Genomic DNA, 20,171 nt, shown 5'->3' with positions numbered 1-20,171 from the left:
ATTTGGGGAAAAATGAAAAATATTATCATGAAATTGTTAACAGAGGGAAGTTAGGAAAGAAATTACTTAAAGGACATATGAACAGAGGGCATAATTGAAAGAGACATTGGACAAGTCAGTGTGACATGACTGAATTGGTGGCCGACACTGACCATGGAGTTCAATTCAGGTCTGATGTCACCCATGAGCTAAGTGTGCCATGGGTGACACCACCCCAAGACCTTCATGGGGATGGGCTGGAAGGCTTTCCTGTTTGCAAAGCTGTGAGTGCTATGGACAGGGTGCCACACAGGAACATGAGGCCCTGTCCAGTTTAGAAACCCTCTGGAGACCAGGATTTCATCAACATCTCTATATTTAGAAAAGGCACATGTGGAGGATCACTTGTGAGCCCTCCATCACCCCTTGGCCCACAGTGGATATGCCCAATCATGAAGCAATTTGATCAGTTAGGGATTAAAAACTTTACAGTGCAACAGCCTCTCTCGAGTCTGAGTTTGGTTTTTTCAAATTCCAGCTGAGGAAGGTGAGAGCAAAGGCATCATATGGCAATGTTACAGGGAGATTGAGACCTGAGTCCTGATCCATGCAAGGATCTGTTTGTTTATGGAAGCCCTTTCCATTCCGGAGCTGCCAAAACTTGCAGTGGAAGGAAATGCTATGTGAAGTCAGGCTGTTGCTTAAGGATGCACAGGCCAGTGGTGTGATGAACTGCCAACTGCTAGAAATTGCTTATCCACTCCTTCGTACCCAAGTCAGACCACCCACTTTGCTCTGAAAGAAGCTATTGGAAAAAATATTTCCAGCAAACTCTTTGCCAATCAACTGAAAAGTAACTCCCAGACCTAGCTGGGATGTGTGGGGAACTGGGGACAGGCCCCTGCCATCTACCACCACCTGCAGAGGACCCACAATTCACACTATCAACACTATCAATAAGCTGACTTCTTCAACCCCATAAAATTGAAAACTAAAGCCCAGGAAAAGAGCATGAGAAATTTTTCTCTCCACAATGAACTCCCTTGGAACTGGACATTTTAGCTCCCATTTCAATTTGTGCAGTATATTTCTTAGCCATAAAGCCTACATATGCATTTTGCTGGAGAAATGCAGCACAATTGGCTCATCAGGTTTTAGTGGAATAGGTGATAATATTGAGTTGTCTCAATCTGCTCTCCCTGACAGGTGTGCTCAGGCTCTCCCAGCTTGCCTCATCATCTCCAGGGCTCTGAAGGTTGCAGCCATGTGTATGGAGTCTCAACTTGAAGAGCTGCCTCCTTGCTATTCGTAAGCAATCCATGAAACTAAGGGTGGAAACACAAAAAAATACACCCCTCTAGCCATCAACCCAGCTGAGCAAGTTGTGTACTACAGGCTTTGCAAAAAAACTGTTCTTTAGGTTAAAAAATCCCTTTCAATATTTCAGCAGCAAAGACTGCACATCTCAGAGGACTTTTAGTTTATTTGGCTGGGCTCTTCCTTTCTTTGGGAGAAAAATCTTGGATTGATACAGGCAATTCTTCAATGCCAATAAATGCTTTCAAATCCACTTCTGCGTCACTTCAGGGAATTGACAGGACATCCGATATCAGTGAGTATTGATGTGTGGACATGTGCACACAGACAGGGTGATGGTGCAAACCTAATGGCACAAAGCTTTGCATAAATGTGTCATGAAAAATAATATTTAACGTGGCAATAAATTATTACATGTCTTCTATCTTGCTACATCAGGGTGTCCTAAAAAGCATTATAGCACAAGAGTGACTTTTCTCCTTCACTCCTAAATAAACCTCAGGGGTTAAGCCCCCCCAAACCTAGAGTTAGAATACAGCTTCAATAACATAATGAAATGCAAAGCAGAATAGTTATGTACAAAAGTGCTGAGTTGCCCATAGGAATCATGAACCAAAAGTCATGTGGGTGCTCAGCTCCAGCCATCCTGATTGAAATCAATGCCAAAGCTTCCTCATTTCAGCTGGGCAAATCCTGTCCTTAATTTTTATTGAAGTAGCAAGATTTCTGTACTTGCTGGGGTCAGAAATAAATAAAACAGAGAAGAGGAGCTCTCCTGATGTCTGCATAGCACTGCTTGTCCCTCTTTTAATGGCTGCACAACTGGAAGTGGAGAAAGTTCTTCTGAGACCCAGTAGAAGTCATTCATTCCCTCTCATTTTGAAGCTTATTTTGGGCTGTGGAAAACATGGCCAGCGATCTTGGCTGAACTAAAACCTTCAAGTATTTTTTGACGCTGCCCTGGCGCTGCCTTTTCAGACCTCAAAATCCCTCTGTGTATCATTTATAAATAACCCTGTCCATTACAAAAGGCGGGCACATCACCCCAGCTGCACTGGGAGCTCACTGACCAGCTCCTGGCCTTCCCTGTTGACCTGACAGTTAACTTGGAGCTGCTGCCTGCCTGGAGCATCCCCTCCATGCTCTGTTTCACGCCGAGAGCAGAGAAAGCTGAGAGCTTTCAGTTTTCTGTTTCTACTGCATGGGTGGCAAAAAGGATGATTTGGAAAGGCATTCACAAGCCAGGCTGTAAGCAAGGTATTCCCACAATGCTGCAGGAGCAAATGCAAGGCAAAAAGAGACGGTGAGGGAAGTGAAAAGGCATTTTTACCCAGAGCAGCTCCTTCTGAGTGTACAGAAATCATCGTAAGGTTGGAAGGCACCTTAGAAATCACCTCATTCCAACCCCCCTGCTGTAGGTAGGGATGCCTCACACTAGACCAAATTGCTCTAAGCCCCATCCAACCTGGCCTTGAAAACTTCCAGGGATGAGGCATCCACAACTTCCTCCATGTGCCTGCTCTGTGGTTTTGCTTTTGCTTCTTTGAGTGAGCCATCCCAGAGCTGTGTTCACTGGCGTGCCCCTGTATTTACAGGGCAAACTCAGCAGGATGTTAAAAGCCAGTGCTGGAATAGACAAAGGAGGAAACAACATGCTACCTGCTTCTCAGCCTGCTCTTGGGTAATTTTACTCCTTTCCTTGAGCACCTAGGTGTCATGACAACCTCAGACTGTGGCCACCACTGTTAGCACAAAGAATTAAGTAGATAAACTACATTAGCTATAATAGTGTTATAATGTACATAACCTCTTACTAGGGAATTGGAAATTTAAGCTGATGTTTTCTTTTGCAGTAGAGGTAGAAAGCCAAGGCAACATGTTAGGTGGTGAAAGTTAGAAGGGAAAAAGAACAGTTTTTTTCAGACGCTTACTGCAGAGTGCCTACAATATTGTACAATAATAAGCTGAAAATACAGACTTTATTTCCCTTTGGAATTCAAACGCTTGTACATCAACAGGGCATCTCTAATATCTAAGTAATAAGCATAGCTGCTCCGTAAGGACACTATTGAAACCCAAATTCCCTCAATACAATTTCAGATTGAGAGTGTGAGCTCAGGGAAAGAGAACTTTATTACATTTCATAAGGTTCTCTTAAGCATTTTCCGAATTTAAAGCTAAAACCGCAACCTCCAGTGGGATAAAGTGCTGCATTCTCCTCAATCTGCATTCCTTTATCTGATATGCTGGACAAAGTAAAAAAGCTTTTATTTTATCTGCAAACCTTGAACATTACATTGAAGAGTTCTGAGGACAATGACGAGCAATATATATGTATAATGCTACTATTACGATGTTCAGATTTGTTTGCTTTGCTTTGGTACATATAATGCACCAGCAAAGCTGATGAAAATTTGTGTATTTTCCCTTTCTTCCTGATAACTGATTACACCAGGCATGTCTGGGCAGAAAGCATTTGCTACAGAGCTTGAAAAACCCAGGTACAAACAATTTGCAGGCCATTAGGTGATGAGATTTGTTAGTGAGCAGCACCAATGAAATGAATGTCCACACAGCAGTAATTGAGGAGTTAATGATTTTCAGTTGTCCCCAGATGAGAGCAATATTTCTGTATCTTCTCAAAGTTTAAGATTAAACAAGTTAGTCCAAAATAAACAAACTGCCCAACCAAACAGCAGATGCCACTTATTCTCTAAATAAATACTACAGCATTTCATACCACTACCTCCAATAGCATTGAAACTTTTATTTGTTTATGGTATCCCTGGTTCAAATAGCAGAACCTCCAGATCCCATTTATAATGCTGAAGAGGTCACTTGGAATTGTTGACTGCACACGGATCAAACCATAAAAGGGACTTTGTAATGAAATAAATATTTACTAATCAGATTATCTACCCAGAGCAACAATCTTTGTTGGTAGGCTGCCATTTATTACGCTTTCAATCAACCCTGTGGCTTCTAATAAGCTGTGTTTTCATGTTTCCCTTAATATAGAACTGCTTGTCATTCAGGGCTGGACAAGGCTCTGTTGTGTTCTGGGAGAACTGCAGTGCCCGGGGCCAGGCGAAGGCCGACGGAGCCACTCAGCTCCTTCTTCTCCCAGACTCTCTCTTCCAGCGCTCCACAACAGGCTTTGGCAGGACCTCCAGCATTCCTTGGCAGAGCTCAGGGTTGGTACAAAAACCCATCCCCAAAATACAGTTAGGCCATTTTAGAGATGCAAAGGGAAAAAAAAAATGGCTGCTGTGGAGAGCATCCTTTCACCTGTGCAAGGATGAAAGTGTTGTTATCCACGGATGAAAGCATTATTATCCACATGAGGCAGGGATGGGCTGGTAATTAGGAAAATGAGTTAGAAAAAGGCTTCATGAGGTGCATGGGTAACGATCCAGGTGCTCCTAAGTATAAAATATGCTGAGAAAAATGAGTCCTTGCAGAGTTTGAGGAGAGGGAGTATCAAAAACACACAGTTGTGCTGACAAAACATACACATCTGCTTTGCCAGTACAATTAAGATTTCTGCACTCACGAAACAGGGAGTGGGATAAATAATTACAAATCCTTATGACTATTGCTGTAAGAAAATACCTCATACTTTGTATTGGTTCCACTTCCACAGTGAATGCATCCATCCATGACATGGCTGCTGGCTGGAGCTGGAAGATGCAAATCAGGCCACCTGAAAATTTCTGAAGTCACAGACCTGCTAGAAAAATACTTGCGACCAAAATAAAGCGCTCCCTACCCAGAGAACTTAACAATTTTATACATCCACGATTAGTAGCTTCACAGAAATTTCCTGCATTTCTAAATCCTCAGTCTGTGTATTTGAATCCTGCCTTGTAAGCCAGCCACAGACAGATCCAGCAAGGCAGGCAGAAGGCTACAGCCATGTCCTTAACTCACCGCCACGTGTGTCAAAAATCCTACAAGCTCATCAGCGGTTAATCCATCCTATCGAAAGTGCCACGGTAGGCTGACAAAATTAGAAATACAAGTTTGTTATTTTAATGAGTCACTGACATCTGCTGCTTATTCTTAGTTTTCAGTTGCACTCCCCTGCTCTGACATCATGGCACATGTGATTTTATTTGGATACCGCTCTCAGACTGGCTCAGTCCTTTGGATTACTTTGACAGCATTGCTCCTCATTCATTATTTAACAATAACTTTTGCTTACTGAGCACATTTCAACACAACTAACTAAACTAATAGCATGTCCTAATCCTTAATGAAGCCCAAATGTTTCTCCTGGGGACAGGTAAGTATCATCATCATTTTCTGGACGGGAAAGCAGCTATTAAGTAATTTGCCAAGGTCATGTGGCCTGTCCGTGCCACAGGTTGGAAATTAAATGCTCTCAGGAGCTCTATCTGTCCCCAGGTGTAAGTAACAACCTTAAACAGCTCAGGCTACTCCAGACCCAGAGCAAATGCACAAAGGTGGAGGTTCTGCAGCAGGGTCACCTCATCACCAGAAGGCTGTGAGCTTCCACAGTTGGCCAGTGACAACTTTCATTATCAGATCATTCTGAAACAAAGCAGTCAGTGCCCTACTCAGGAGCCCAAAGGTTGAGATATTAACAGATTTTTTTTTTAATTTCTTCATTTCTCAGTCTCTTTTCGACCCCATGTTTTTAACAATGATGTTATTTAACACATGCCAGTATGAATAAGTTTATTCTTTATTCTGAGCTGCTCCTATAAAAGGAGCTTGTGTTACACAGACTGCCTATAATTCATTAAGCCAAATTCCCTTTCATCTGGAGGCTTATACAGTTGTTGAAAAGCTGTCACTATAACCTATTGTCACTGCAACTTTTTATAAACCAACCTACATTTTTATGTCAAAATTTATCTCAACAACTTTGCTGTACTTACTTTCAATTATTTCTATATCATCAGCCTTTAGGTAATGCTGCATTCAAGATGCTGGGATTAACTTTTCTCTCTGGCTGTGTTCACACTGAAAATAAATGCAGTTTTGGATTTCAGCAAGAGCTACACAGAAGCAGACAGAGCTTCACGTGCATATCCCAGTGGATGCAAAAACCAATGGCAATTACTGATTTCACCCAGTCCCAAAGGAGACAATCACAAATAGATGCAAGCATCTATGTCAGAAAGAAAGAATTTCTATAAAAATGGAATTTTTCTTAATGAGAAGAAAATGAAATTAGGCTATCCTTGTTTCATTTTACAAGAAAAAATCACTTAAGCATGAAAATTCCTCATGTTGATTTCTTGAAGAGCTGTCTCTGTATGTTTCCTCTTTAGCACATTTTTAAGATGATTGGTGAAGATACATTGAGACAGGTGAGGGGTTACACTAAGTCCTATGTGATGGACAACTCTAGGCTGTGGCTGCCCCATCCCTGAAGTGCTCAAGGCCAGGCTGGATGGGGCTTGGAGCGACCTGGTCCAGTGGAAGCTGTCCCTACCCATGGCAGGGGATTTGGAACTGCGTGATCCCTTAATGACCCTTCCAACCCAAACCATTCCATGGTTCTACAGTTATGCAATATTCCAGAGGGCAGATACACAGAACAATGGACAGAGGTAACAAGGCCAAAGACCAACATCAGCTGCTTCATTTATCTCAAGCTACAGTTTCTAAAAAGACCTATTTTCCTCCTGTCATCGCACGCTCTGCCAGACCCACCTGAGACCTAAGAGGAGATTAATAATTTAGCATGCAAGGAATCAAAACATCCTCAAGTTCTGGCCAACTTGGGAAAGACTACTGACTGAAATTCCAGCAGCTAGGTCATGGCCCTAATCCTAAAACTCTGTAATAAAGTCCTTCACACCACTTTTTCTGACCTTTCATAATGGCTTTAAAACAGACTATGGCACTGCCTGTACTAGAGGCTTGTACTGGCACAAGCTGTACTGATATGACCAGGAGTAATTCTGTAGCAAAGAGAAAGCCAGAATGTTCACATAAAAATTAGAAACAACACAGAAATAAGAGCTGATGGGTAGCAAAACAGGTTTTGGCATGCCTCTCCATCACTGGATCAGCCAAGGGTGTCTCTGTTTTCGTAATATGGCTTCATCCCAATATCACTATGTTTACTAATAAAATAAAAATCACAACCTGAACTGGCATGTGAGTCTTGAATAAACCCTTGAATTAAAATACAACATCAAAATGGGGTGCAGCATCAGCCTTTTTCAAAAGCTCAGTGTTGTCCAACTAAAATAGTTTTACAGGCAGGACTGGAAAAGGAAGTGTCAGTTTTGGAAACGACAAAGATCAACATGTTTCCAATATGGTATATCTGGCAAACTGCTGTGCAGTAAAATGAAGCATGACACATAACTGCTGAAGCAGTCTCGGGCCAAAACTCACGATTCTTACTCATCTCGCACTAAAACAAAACTCTGTAATTGAAATGACGGCAAGAAGCTGAGCTGCCTGGGAACAGTAGGGCTTGGCTCACTCAATATATATATGTATGTTCTGTTGGTAGCTCAGCTGCAGACCACACAAGTAATTTGAGGTTTTCTTTCTTTGGTAGAAGTATGCATGTTTGGGTGGAGAACAGAAGCAGATGGAACCAAAGCGATCGCTGTTAGGTCGTATGTTCCTAAGAGTGTCTGTCTGGATATAGACACAGACACCCTCCCTATGTACTGCACTTTCTTCTGGTAGCACCTACTACCCTACGAGCTCAGGATCAAGGCAGTATTACATGAAATCCTACACCAGCCAACAGCAGCAGGATGGCCTTGTGTCCCTGTATCTCAAAGGGAAGAGCAGGACTGTTCAAATTCTCTTGACCAGCCTTGGAACAGTCTACAAAAAATAAGCAAAAACCCAGTAGAGCTCAAATCCTGTTCAATTAGGTTACACTAAAACTGCGGGGACTCATTTTACCAGAAATGGAAACAGAAATTTCTTAAATCTATGGATCAGGGATATCAGCCTCTCATGCTTGCCATGGTATTGGTTATGTGTTCAAAGGCCTTTCACCTTGTGCTGGCTTGGGTTTAATTGCTGTGGTTTTAGATACACTTTGAATGCTGGACCTAAAGTGGTCATTTCAAGGACTGACTGAGCTACAGAATAAACAAGTGGGACTGTAATTGTGCCCATGGAGGTACCAGGAGTGTGCACACACACCTGCCTTGACCTCACAATACTTCCCCCACTGGGCAAGCTCTCCTGGCTGTATTTTGGATCTTGGCAGCAGACATGCCATGAGTCTGCTTGGTTGCTGCACATGAAAGGAGTATTTCTCCATGTTTCTGTTTTTGGGACAGTGCTGCTCTCAGTTACAGTTCTAAAGGTGTTATACTTTACCTTTTGGCTGTGTAGTAATCTAAAAGAGAGCACAATCAAAGTGGTACAAGTGGATTTTTTAACTTTTGTCTTCATCCAGAGAAATCTCTATGCAGGACACCCTGAGCAATTTTCTTACCTTCCTAACATGCTGTAGTTCACATGCTGCGGGCTCCTTTCAGGTCCATTTTTCATAACTCTGACTAACAACAAAACTGACAGGATGTCAACAGGAGGAAGAGAAACAAACAGATTAGATAATCTATTTAATATCCTCCTGGTGAGCTCACCAGGTCTAAATAGCAGTGTTTTTTAGCAGGTCTAACCTCGCTCTAAAAGCTGCAAACTGTTTTCCATTGGAAATAAGTTCATGGTCCAATCTGTCACCATGGAAGTTGGATCTTGCAGGGAGCACATGGCAAGGAAGCTGACAGGAGAGAGATAACAGCGTGAGGTTGTATAATTGCTCCCTGCTAATGGTGGGGTAAACAAAAAATGAGGTTTTTCTTCATAGGGAAAGGTCATGACATGTCATTGAACACACCAGCAGAAAAGTGGAGTTCTGAAAGGGCTTCCTTAGACAGTGATGGAGACTGAAACTCCCTGTCACAGTGCTTCCAGTAACATGATTCCATGCAATGCCAGGGGTTTAGATTCAAGGAGCAAAGATCCTTTTCAGGTCATCTTATGGGGGGAAAAACCCTGTATTTCAGGATGCTTTAGACCAGTTTCCATGTAAATAAATGGAGATCCATGACCACGGGAGCAACTCCCTTTAGATGGTTTAATACTCTTGAACGCCAGAGGAAGGCCAGCTTGGATGTAATGTGGCTGCAGGCTGGCACAATAAGCATATTTAGCTTTTTCCAGCTAGCTCATCTCACCACAGATTTTTTTTGCATAGTTTAAAATAAAAAGACATTGCAAAAATCTTCTTTTAATTAGGATAACTGATGTTCTGTGACCACAAAACCCACAGGTTTCAAAAGAACATGCAGACCTCTTTGGACGTATAAGGGCAAAAAAATCCAGCATGTGCTCTCTAGGGAAGGTCCTTTCTGGCAATTTAACTTCAAAAAACCAAGATCAAGACCTTAAAGGAGCACAGGGAAGCCACCACCCACAGCCTTCTCAATGGAACAGCCTTATCTACAAAAAGGTAAGATTATTCTCCAGTATCTGAAGGGGATATTCAGAGGAAATAAAACAGAAAGATTTGAAAAATTATTTTCTTTTGCCTTAATAATGAGAAGATCAGAAACAATGAGCATCTCTGAGGTGACCCTTGAAGGCCAGGAGCTGTAGTGGGAGCTTCTGCTGCTACCGTAAGAGAATTCTACAGTTCAGACAATCTGTAGGAAACAGAAGGTCCATTATGAAATGGATATCTGTCTTTGACACCCTCTATGTGTCCTCTACAACTACCAAACAGAGCTGCACTCCTTACAGGGACACTGGATCTTGGGAGGAGAAACAACTGGTGGAACAAAGGAGATGGTTTAAGTAACACTGGTTTCTAGTAATATGTGATGGCCACACATCAGCTTCTGGATGTTCTAAGAAAATGACAAGCAGAGAATTTTTTATCCCTTGTAGCCTGTCCTCAGTGTCTGCTGAAGGGTGAAGAAATTCAGGGTCCTCTGGGGGTCTGTTAACATCTTTGACCTCTGGTGAGACCAAGGTCTCCTGGAATGTGCAATTCAGCCAATTCAGCCTCTGCCCCAACAACCCAAATCTAATCTTGTCTTTTGGCTAAGACTGTGGGATAGGCTACAATGAAACTCTTTTGTCTTCACCAGCGTCCCCTGTCTTTTGCTGCCCTGAGTTTCTACTTCTATTCCCACTGTGATTAGGCAGCTGCCATCAATCAAAGAGATCAAGAGGTACTGACTGTAGAAGATCCCAGAAGGCAAAACCCTTTGCTTGAAACTCTCATAATGAGGCATAAGCCCACTTTCACATGCAAGGGAAAATGCTATGAGATTGAATCAGGACACAAGATGAAGTGAATTCAGGAGGCTGGCAACAGCCAGCTTTGTGTTCCACACAGCTCAGAGATGGTTCCTTGTGATGTGCCTCCACTGATGGCCTGCTGCAGGAAGGCAGAGCAGGGGGAGCTTGTGTTTTCCTGTAAATACTCAAAGAGCCCAGAATGAATGAAGAATGGAACAGTATTTCTCCAACTGGTTCCAAGAGGAAAAGCTGCCTAGCAGAAACTTGCCTGAAATGGAAGCATACCCAGCATTTTCAGAGGACAGCATTTGATAAACATTAATGATTAAGGTTATTTTTTATAGCTAACGAGGAGTTTATAAAAATAAATGCCTTTCATGTAGGCTTAGGAGCTCTCCTTCTCAGCCACAAAGGAAACAGCTCAGACCTTTCCATCTTCGGGGCATACCCCAAACCCCATCAATTTGTCAGATGGTTTCTAGAGGCATCGGAAGCATGGAGAAACTTGATTAATTATTGTTGCTGAACAGCTCTCCTCTCTTCTCCTCTTTGGATAGAATTTGTCATTATTTCTTATTTTTTTATTTTTTTTTGCTACAGATTTTGCTTCTGATGCCTGCTGGCATGATTCAAACATTGAAGACATTTTTTTTAAATGCTGAAAGGAAACTAATAATCATAAATAAATAATTCTTTAATTTCTCTGAGGAGTTGTCCAGCAAAAGGAGAGAAATTGCTGAAGTAGTTCAAATGTACAAAATAAGATAGAAGGAAGAAAAATGCATTCCAGAATGTCCCTCCAGGCTTTCTTTCAATGACCCACTGCAATAAAACCAGAGAAAATAAAAGAGGAAAAAATCTGATTTTTCATTTATACTGTGAAGGTGATCTACCCAAATCCAAATTTAGGCTTTTTGTATATGATAGAAAGCAAACAGAACCCCAAGACCCCTTTTGGCTTATGCTTTTACAGACTGTGTTTGCAGCCAAGGCACCAAGAGGACAAAGCCACTGTGGATTTGAGGGGAAAATAAAACAACTCAAATACAGAGATGCTGCTTTGAAAGCCCTCTGATGTAAAGGTGATAAGGAACATGTATTACTTTTACTTCACTTGATATAGTTAGTCAATACATTTTTCTTGTTTCCTACAACTATCACTTTAAACCTAGCAAAAAAAAAAAAAAAAAAGGCAGAAGTCAGAAGTAAAAATAGTCTTTTGCTAGAAGACTTCTACTATTGCCCATCATTCAGAGGGACATCTGTTTACCTCCCTGCCTCGGGATGAGAAGGGATGGGACATGGGTTAAGCTGAGAAGACATCAAGGAGTCAGCGACATGAAACAAAAACTTACTTGTCTGACAGCTGGAAGATATTTTTTTTTAATTGTGCATTAAGATTTTGGCTATCAAATCTTAAATTCTATGTAATGTAGATTTTATGGCATTCAACTTTCAGTAATAAGGATTTTTTTTTTTTACCTGTAAAACAATTTGTCTTATCCATGATCTACACTAACCAATATGTCTCATTCCAGTTTAATTCTTCCATGTCAATCCCCTGTTTTTTTACCCAACTGACAGCACAGACAAACACATGACGTTGAAAGGACATGTGTTTTCATTCAGACCTTTGGACTGACACACAATACAAGCAAAACATCACCATAACAGATGCACAAAGGCTGAACTAAAATGAGAATTTAATGGGATTTTTTTTTATTTACAATAAATTCTTCTACACTGGACTAAGGTTATACACAGATGACCACAAGAAATTGAGTTACTGTAAAACAACAAGTAACAAACAAGCTGCAGTAACATATCCTTGTTTTCTCTTAATGTTCCCCTCTGGAGAAGCAAAAGGAGCTTGAGCCATGTGTGTACATTTGAAACTTAAGCTAACTTGTTTGCCTTTAGAAGTGAGGCAGGTTAAAAAGTGGCTTTAAATTCCCAAGGGAGCTGAACCAGCCTCAACAGAAAGCCAGTGAAGCACTGAATTAGGAGGCTCTGCTATTGCCTCATTATTTAAAAAAACCCTTTATTAAAAAAGGTTTGCTTACCTGCAGTCTTTATATGTGTGAGCTCTTAGAGGGCTCTTCATCTTTTATTTATACGTGTGCCCATGGCTTCAAAAACTGTGAAGAATTACTGCAGTAACAAAGGATCTCCTTGTCACCTGAAGGGAATGGACTATTGTCTTTCCTTTTGGAGAATGATGGCTTACAAAAATCAGCCCGAAGTGAACAAAGCAAATAAGCCAAATAATTAATATGTGCCTTCCCTGATTCAGGAGCTGCTTTCTCATTTTGCTCAAGTTCTCCCAGCCTCACGTTGTTCTGATGACTTTTTCCATCTACTCAGGGCCCAGATCTCACTACTGTATTTCAAAAAGGATAGCAAAGACACTTTGCAGAGCACATTTAATTCTGCATGTCTCTCACTGAGATGGCTGTTATGGTTTGTGTTGAACAATTTTTCATTCCTTTACTGGACAACAAAGACTGAAGAAATTCCTAACTAAGAAGACCAGGGCCATCCCAAAACAAATTTTATACCCTGCTTAAGAAACCTAAAGTAGTTTCTCAAAAAGATTCATGAAGACACTCAATCTCTTGTCCTAAATGTGCACTCTTTAAAATACATACAGTGCTCTCTCTTCTTACTGGCATAAACAACTTCTATAAAAATGTAAATTAATATTTCAAGCTTCCAGAAGGTTTGTCAAAATAAACAATGAAGTTGTTTACTATAAATTTGCAGGAGTTATCTGCAGCTTACATTATGTTCATTCAATGTTTATAAAATCATACTATTTAAAAATTATTACACTTAATTGCTACATCTTATAACCACTGTAATCAAATTAACTCCAGATTTATTCTTCAAGTGCCACTGAGCTATTTTAAGTATTCTAAGTAGGTATAATACAAAAAACCATGTATGAGGACACTGATCAAGCAGTAGGATATTCTGGGTAAGAACAATAACAATCAAGAAAGAAAGTAAGAGAGGTGAAGCAGACAACAGCAGCCAACTTACTTTTTACATTGCCTGAAAAGGGAATCATCTAAATCGGATGGTATAAAAAAGAACATTTCTGCCATTGTTGAATTCTGAAGCTTACAGAATTCATGTAAAAGAATTCTTTGTACCCTGAAGTAGGAAGGAAAACATTTCCATTCACAGAATTAAGTGATTTGCTGAATTACAGAGTTTTGCCCAGAATAATCTCAGTTTTCATTCACTACAGTGCATTATAGTGTTTCTACTGTGAAAATATTCTTCAGGAACCCTTCTAAAGATCATGCAACCTTTCCATAAATGCACCTCTATTAAGGCTATGAACAGGTGTAGTCAACGTACAGAGTCATTCTTCCTACCCTGCCACAACAACTCAGACTTTCAGGGGTCTCTCTGTGCTTACCCAAACACATGGGATGAAATTCTGACTTCTACCAAGTCGCTGAGTCCAGCTGGGTTGGGATTGCACTTCTGCAGGTAAGGGCCTGGTTTTGTCTTAGCCTGAACAAACTGCATGAAAACAACAATGCAAATATAAACCCTAACAGAGTCTTCAACCCATCCTAAACCATCCCAAAAGTTCACCAGTCTTACACACTGCACCTCTCTGCACAGCTCCCAGCAGAGCATTCAGCAGTGGCTCATATTTGGTACAGGCAGGTGGCACAGCTCAAGTAAAAGATGAGTGTGCACTGGTAAATCTTCATTTACTCTGAGTGTGGGGGCTGGTTTGGGGAGTTTATTTGGTTTGCTACGTTTTTTCCCTTGCTCTTGGATTTCTTGCTATTATGTTTGTTGCAATGTTTGTTTACACTAGAAAATGCCAGCAGAAGAAATGCACCTTGCACTGCAGGCAGGATACAAATGACCTGATGTGTATTTCTAAGGGGGTATCACCTCCCAGCTCTGCTAGCAAATCCAGCCTTACTGATGAAATAGAAGTAATATCCTTCAGAGCTGCCTCCAGATTTTAACTCTACCCACCCAGAGGTCTGGAGGTTCTGAGAAGACTCCCAGATGGACGAAGACTACGAATGTGTATTCAAACCTCACTCCATAGCACTGAATCCACACATGATGACCTTTAACTTTTTGGGTAGTGCTGAAGTGAAGGTATATTATTGCTAAAATAAATACACAAGGCAAAAGTTCTCTGCGCATTTGGAATAAACACCCTCTGCCCAATGCTGCTCCTGCAAACACAGGATATCTTCTCTATCTCTTGTTTGCTTTACATTATACAAATAACCATATACCTGTCCCAGAGGTTCACTAGATGCTATCTTACCTATGCAAGTGATTTTGCAAAAAGAACAGGAAAATTCCAGCAGAGCCATGCTTATCAGTAGGAGTCTGGCAGAAACCTAAAGCTTGAGGGGCATTTTTTTTCAAACATTTATGCATACACTGCATTTTTCCAAAACAAAACACGTTAGAGGGAGTAAGGACAGAAGGGTGTTTGTTTAAGTGCTGCTCCTTCTGCAAGCAAAACCATAAATATTCACAGAAAAAGGAAAACATCTGGAGTGAACTTGTATCAGACTTCTCCATCCTGCAACTGATGGAAATGTGTGAGCAAATGTATTTTTAAATACAACTATTTTGAATGACTCTTATTTGCTAGGGAATTAGCACTGTGTTACCACTTCCTCACGCAGTACTGGGGTCAACCAGATTGGGTTTGTGGAGTCATATAAAAGATTTAAGTGGGGATCTCTTTCCACCAACCTAAGACAGAATACAAGTGCCAAAGACCACAGGTTCTCCTTAGCCTTAATGCCAGGTTTCTTTCTATAATATGAGATTACAGAGGATCCCAAATGCAATTTTGGAATGAACAGTTTGTAGTATGTATTTTTTCACACCTGACCTTAAAATAATTGTTTGTCTCTTGGTTACCATGGTGCTTTCTTCAGATTTCTTCATACAAGGCATCCTTAATTACAAACCACACTCTGCAGCAGGAATGGAATCCAGAAATCATGTTGACAATAAGCAAATAAATCAACAAGGGCATCTTATCAGAAAAGAACCACACAGCCCTCTTGTACTACATAGTGGTTTTGTGGAGATTATCATAAGAACTTTTTTAAGATGGGTGTACCTTTGGAAAGTACCTGGTGATGAGAAAGAACTTTAGGATCCTGTTAACACTGAATTATTGAGAAGAGGGTGCACCGGATATACTGTTAGAATTATAAACTGTCTTTTCTTTCAGCAAGGAAAATGAAGCCTCCAATTTAAACCTCAAAAAAACCCAACCCCAAACCCAAGGAAAAAAGCCCAAAACAAAGACCAAACTTCCCCTAAACATCCATATATAAGCACTTTGTGTTTCTACAACAATTAGAAAAACATTAATAGGTGTAAAACTACTTAGCGGGCATCAACCACCAGTGTTTGCAGTGCTAAGGATTATGGAAGTTCTTCCTCAGATGCATATTTGCAAACACTTTCATTTGGATACAGACTTTCCATATTACAACTGCTTGATTACATTTACACAAATGCTAAGATGCTTTATGCATGTTTTTATTTGATGCTATAAACAATTTTTAATATGAGGCATCTGAGCATAAAATATTGTGTTAACTGGGAAACTCAGACAAGGGACTAAGAGGATAAGGAACTAAGGCTGCAAGGAGGCATAAGGAAAAATGATTTAAAATACTGAGTAAAGAGTTGAAATTTGGAAAATTTAGACATCTTACTTTCAGAGATGCATGCTTAACTCTTAGGAACAGGAGTGGGGTTTGATTGAGTTACCCCTGACAGAACCACAAGGACAACTCTGAAAATGTCTGGATTGAAAAAAAGGTGGAAAGTTTTCCACTGAAGGAACAAAAGCAATCCCAACCCTGCTGACGACTCACCCTCCAAACCATACCCAGGAGTGGAAGAAGCTTGTGAACCAAACCTGAGGGAGAGGAAGGGCATGGCTAGTCTGAATTCAAGCAACACCTTGACAAGTGACTCTGCAGCAGAAGTTCTCCCTGAACTGGGGCAGGGAACAGCAGCTGCCTCATCAAAGCTTTCCTTGCTTGGCTCCTTCCAAGTAAATCTTCTGCAGCAAGAAACTCTCAGAACAGAAGAGCCAGTGGTGCTACCAGGAATCAGCAAGTCCAGCGCTTCTGCACCTCCGTAGGAACACTTAGGCTTGAGCATTACAGGTGAGAAGGCACTTACCAAAGTACTTCTGCTTAGTTTGGGTTTTCTTTGCTTCCTCTTCCCGCCCCCCTCCCATTTTTAACAGCTTTGTAAGCTCCAATAAACCATCTACTTTTAATTTCTTTTTCACTGCTTTTATAATGGCATACTGAAATATCTTTGCAATTTAACAGAGTAGCAGCTTTTGTTATTCTCTGTCAAATCCCAGGTTGCACAGACTATTACTTCTCAGAGAGTGAGGAAGAGCAGGACCTATTGAAAAATAAGATTATTAGTATTAGCACATTGACTATCTCAAAGGCTTCTTTTGGTGCTTCCCTCAAAAAAGTTCCTTCAGTCTGTAAGTTAGCTTACCTCTACATGTTTATAAACTGATTAAAAAAGAGAAGTTCTGCAATGAAATTTAATCTGGGTTAAACTAAAGTTGATTAAGAAAGTATTGACCCAAAGGAAAAAACAAAGTGAAATTCCATTGTCATTCTTAACTAAATTAATAACTATGAGTTATTCTGAGGTGGCATTAACTGCTGATTTTGGAAATAAGATACTTTGATCTAATAAAAGTTAATTTGGACTCTGCCTAAGGTATAATCTCTACTGGAGAATTTTTTAATAAAGAGATGTGAAGTGTCTCCAATGAAGAAATGGGAATGCAACAAACTTCTGATCTTCCAATTGAAAATCCTTTTCCTTCCTTTTTTAATAATAAAAAGCTATGCTTCAACCTGTGATGAATCTGCTATGCTTCAGCCAGTGAGTCACCAGAAGGAAAAACAGAAATGTGAGTGATAAATAGTATGAATTACATCTTTTAATTATAACCAGTAGGGATAATTATTAACGTTTAGTCAACCATATCTCCTACCTCTGGACCATGAATGTCCAGAGCAGTGTTCTCAGGGGCTCAATCATGGGGAGCTCAGGAGCAGAGAAGCTCCTACTGTCTCACACCACCTTCCTTGCAGAGGGGACATTAACTGGAACCTCAGATCCACAGTGAAAACACAGTTTCCCAGACAAAATTCAGTTTAGACATTGGTTCTTCCATGCTCACTCATGACGAGGAGTAACTCCCTCCCTGGAGCACTCCAGATTTTCAGAGTGGTAAATTCCACTGATTCAAGATGCAAGGCAGCTGTAAGGGCCACCCCTTCATCCAAGCAGGGGAGTTGATATGTCCTGCTAAAATGCGTATTTTTACAGATGCAGGGCCCTGTGTTGTCTCCTGGGGCTGTGGAGACATGGAAAGACTGAATATTAAATCAAAAGGCAGCAATGTTTATGTTAAGGGATGTAGAGTCTGCTGGCAAGCTGAATTAAAAGAAAAGTGGAGGCTATCAAAATTTATTAATATTCAAGCTATGGAAACGTTTTTGTAATCCAACCTCCTAACACACCTGCAAGGGTAGCTTTGATCTGATAGAAGTGGGTGGTTAAAGTGGAGAACAAGCATATGACCTGGAATAAATGTGAAATGGACTCTCCTGGAGTATGACCAAAGCTTTAAATGATTGTTTTAATTGACATGGATGAGCAGCAGTAAACCTTCACAAATTTAAAAACAATACCTTATTAATAACATGAAGAAAAAAAGTAAAAGCTCAGTTGCTAGCAGCTATCCAGAATTACATGAGTAGCAGCAAAATAATTAAAACTACTTGTGTTTCAAAAATAATAAATACATGTCATGACCCTAAGCAGCAAAACAACATGAAAATACATTTGGTATGTAATTTCACTCAAAGGATAACAAGTCACATACCTCAAAAAAAGACAAGGAAAGAAAAAAAGAAAAAGAAGAAATTATTTACTACATAAATTATGAAAGGAAAATCAAAGAATGCAAAAAAGTCAGTTGTGTCTCTACTCATTATTTTGCTTTAATTTCATCTAACTTTGTGAAAAGCCCCATGGGCTAGGGACATTAATTTCTTGCTTTTGCTGTTTTACTAATTCCTAATGGAGAATTACAAAAGTATTTCAATCATGGGAAGAATTGGAATCATGGGAGGGAATGGAAGAGAAAATTGAAGAAAACTGCAGGATACCCAGAAAGCTAAAAATAAATTAGTATATTCTAAATGCCTTTCAAAAAAAAAAGAGGAAAGATGCCCATGTCACATACACAATCTGAGCTGATTTCAGCACCAGTGAGACAGAAAGAAAATAATCTAGAGGAATTTAAAAGCAACAAATCTCTAAGACCAGATGGAAGCTATCCCTGGGTATTAGAGAAGATCAAGGAAGGAACTTTTGGGCTACTGGCAGACAGCATGGAAAGGCTGATAAGTTCCAGATGGAATACAAAAATCAGTAAATATGGCACCAGATTACAAAGTGATATGGAATAACATTTTAGTGTGAAATTAGCAATAAATACGGTTTGTAACATGGCAGCATATCACAATTTTGACATAATTTGACAAGTCGCAATATAAGACACAGTGTCAGAAGCTATCAAAGCAAAACAAAACACATCTCCCAGGTGGTTTGCTGGGAGAAAAGCAGTTATTTCACTGCAAGTTTTCACACAGCACTTCCCAATTTCCTCCTGCCTAGGCTTGCAGCGTATTAAAGTATTACTGCTTTCAACATGGCTTGGGGTCCAAATGTGATCCCAGCCGTGCTGGGCACTGGCACAGCACTGCAGGAGGCCACCCAAATCCAGTGACCTTATATCCTAAATGGGTAAGATGGACAACTCCCAGGAGGAGGTGTCAATGCCAGAAGTCAGGCCAATTTTTCAAGGTTACAGAGCTGGCTTGAGGAAAAGAACTCTTATTTTCTCAGTCTGGATGACTGTACCCTAGTGTCACTGCCTATGTGAGCATTCAATGACAGTCCTTCACTTCCTCCTTTTTCCGAACTATAATCGTATCTCACTTCTGGCACTCTTAACTTCTACTTCTGAATCAGAACACTCAGAAGAAAGATGGTATGTGGAATAATATTCCCATCTTTTTAGTTTTTCCCTTGCAAAATAACTCCCAGAAATCTGCCTTCTTTTTCTCCTGCTGATTTCCCCATCTCTCCCTCTGCTCATCACCTGCCATGGTCCCTAGAAGCATGACAATGTCACTGCTTCCAGTTCTCCTCCCATCAAGGACAAACTCTCAAAAAACACAGTGTCCATCATTCTTAAAGGCACATTTGATTAATTCAATGAAGTCTGTAAACAGAATTTATGTGATGTTCAGCTGAGGGACACATATGTAAAAGGACTGCAATCACATGGGTAAATAAATGATAAGAAACACAGCAATTTCATCTACTCCAGTATTTGAAAGTGGGAAACTTTGACTTGGATTTCATTCCCTAGCACGTGAATGAAGTGTCCCAGGCATGCTGTTCCCAAAGTTCCCTCTCTGGTCAGCGATGTGATGGGTAAGACCTTTGCTGGGTGCCCTCCTCTGATTAGA

At 40.5% G+C, this 20,171-nt stretch overlaps 1 protein-coding gene and 2 long non-coding RNA genes across 8 annotated transcripts in view; 1 reads left to right on the top strand and 2 right to left on the bottom strand.

Moving 5' to 3' along the window:
• KLHL29 (kelch like family member 29) overlaps positions 1-20,171 on the bottom strand; it is a 392,570-nt gene that overhangs the window by 188,284 nt on the left and 184,115 nt on the right. The window lies entirely within an intron of this gene.
• Positions 1,478-8,384, bottom strand: LOC128785195 (uncharacterized). 4 transcript variants are annotated; one of them, XR_008429799.1, is made up of 5 exons: positions 8,299-8,384; positions 6,201-6,285; positions 5,227-5,296; positions 4,916-4,999; positions 1,478-1,642 (listed from the first exon to the last, which is right to left on the bottom strand). It is a non-coding gene; the product is annotated as an uncharacterized LOC128785195 (long non-coding RNA). The 4 variants fall into 4 exon arrangements; XR_008429798.1 differs by having other exon boundaries at positions 4,916-4,976; XR_008429796.1 differs by lacking the exon at positions 1,478-1,642 and adding an exon at positions 4,254-4,584 and having other exon boundaries at positions 4,909-4,976.
• On the top strand, positions 8,526-11,267 carry LOC128785196 (uncharacterized). Of its 2 annotated transcripts, XR_008429801.1 has the most exons (4): positions 8,526-8,614; positions 8,924-9,061; positions 9,587-9,766; positions 11,161-11,267. It is a non-coding gene; the product is annotated as an uncharacterized LOC128785196 (long non-coding RNA). The 2 variants fall into 2 exon arrangements; XR_008429800.1 differs by lacking the exon at positions 8,924-9,061.

The sequence above is a fragment of the Vidua chalybeata genome, chromosome 3 (genome assembly GCF_026979565.1).
Source record: "Vidua chalybeata isolate OUT-0048 chromosome 3, bVidCha1 merged haplotype, whole genome shotgun sequence".
Taxonomy (NCBI): domain Eukaryota; kingdom Metazoa; phylum Chordata; class Aves; order Passeriformes; family Viduidae; genus Vidua; species Vidua chalybeata.
Note: the sequence above shows the minus strand (reverse complement) of the source record. Positions and strands in the feature narration are given on the sequence as shown.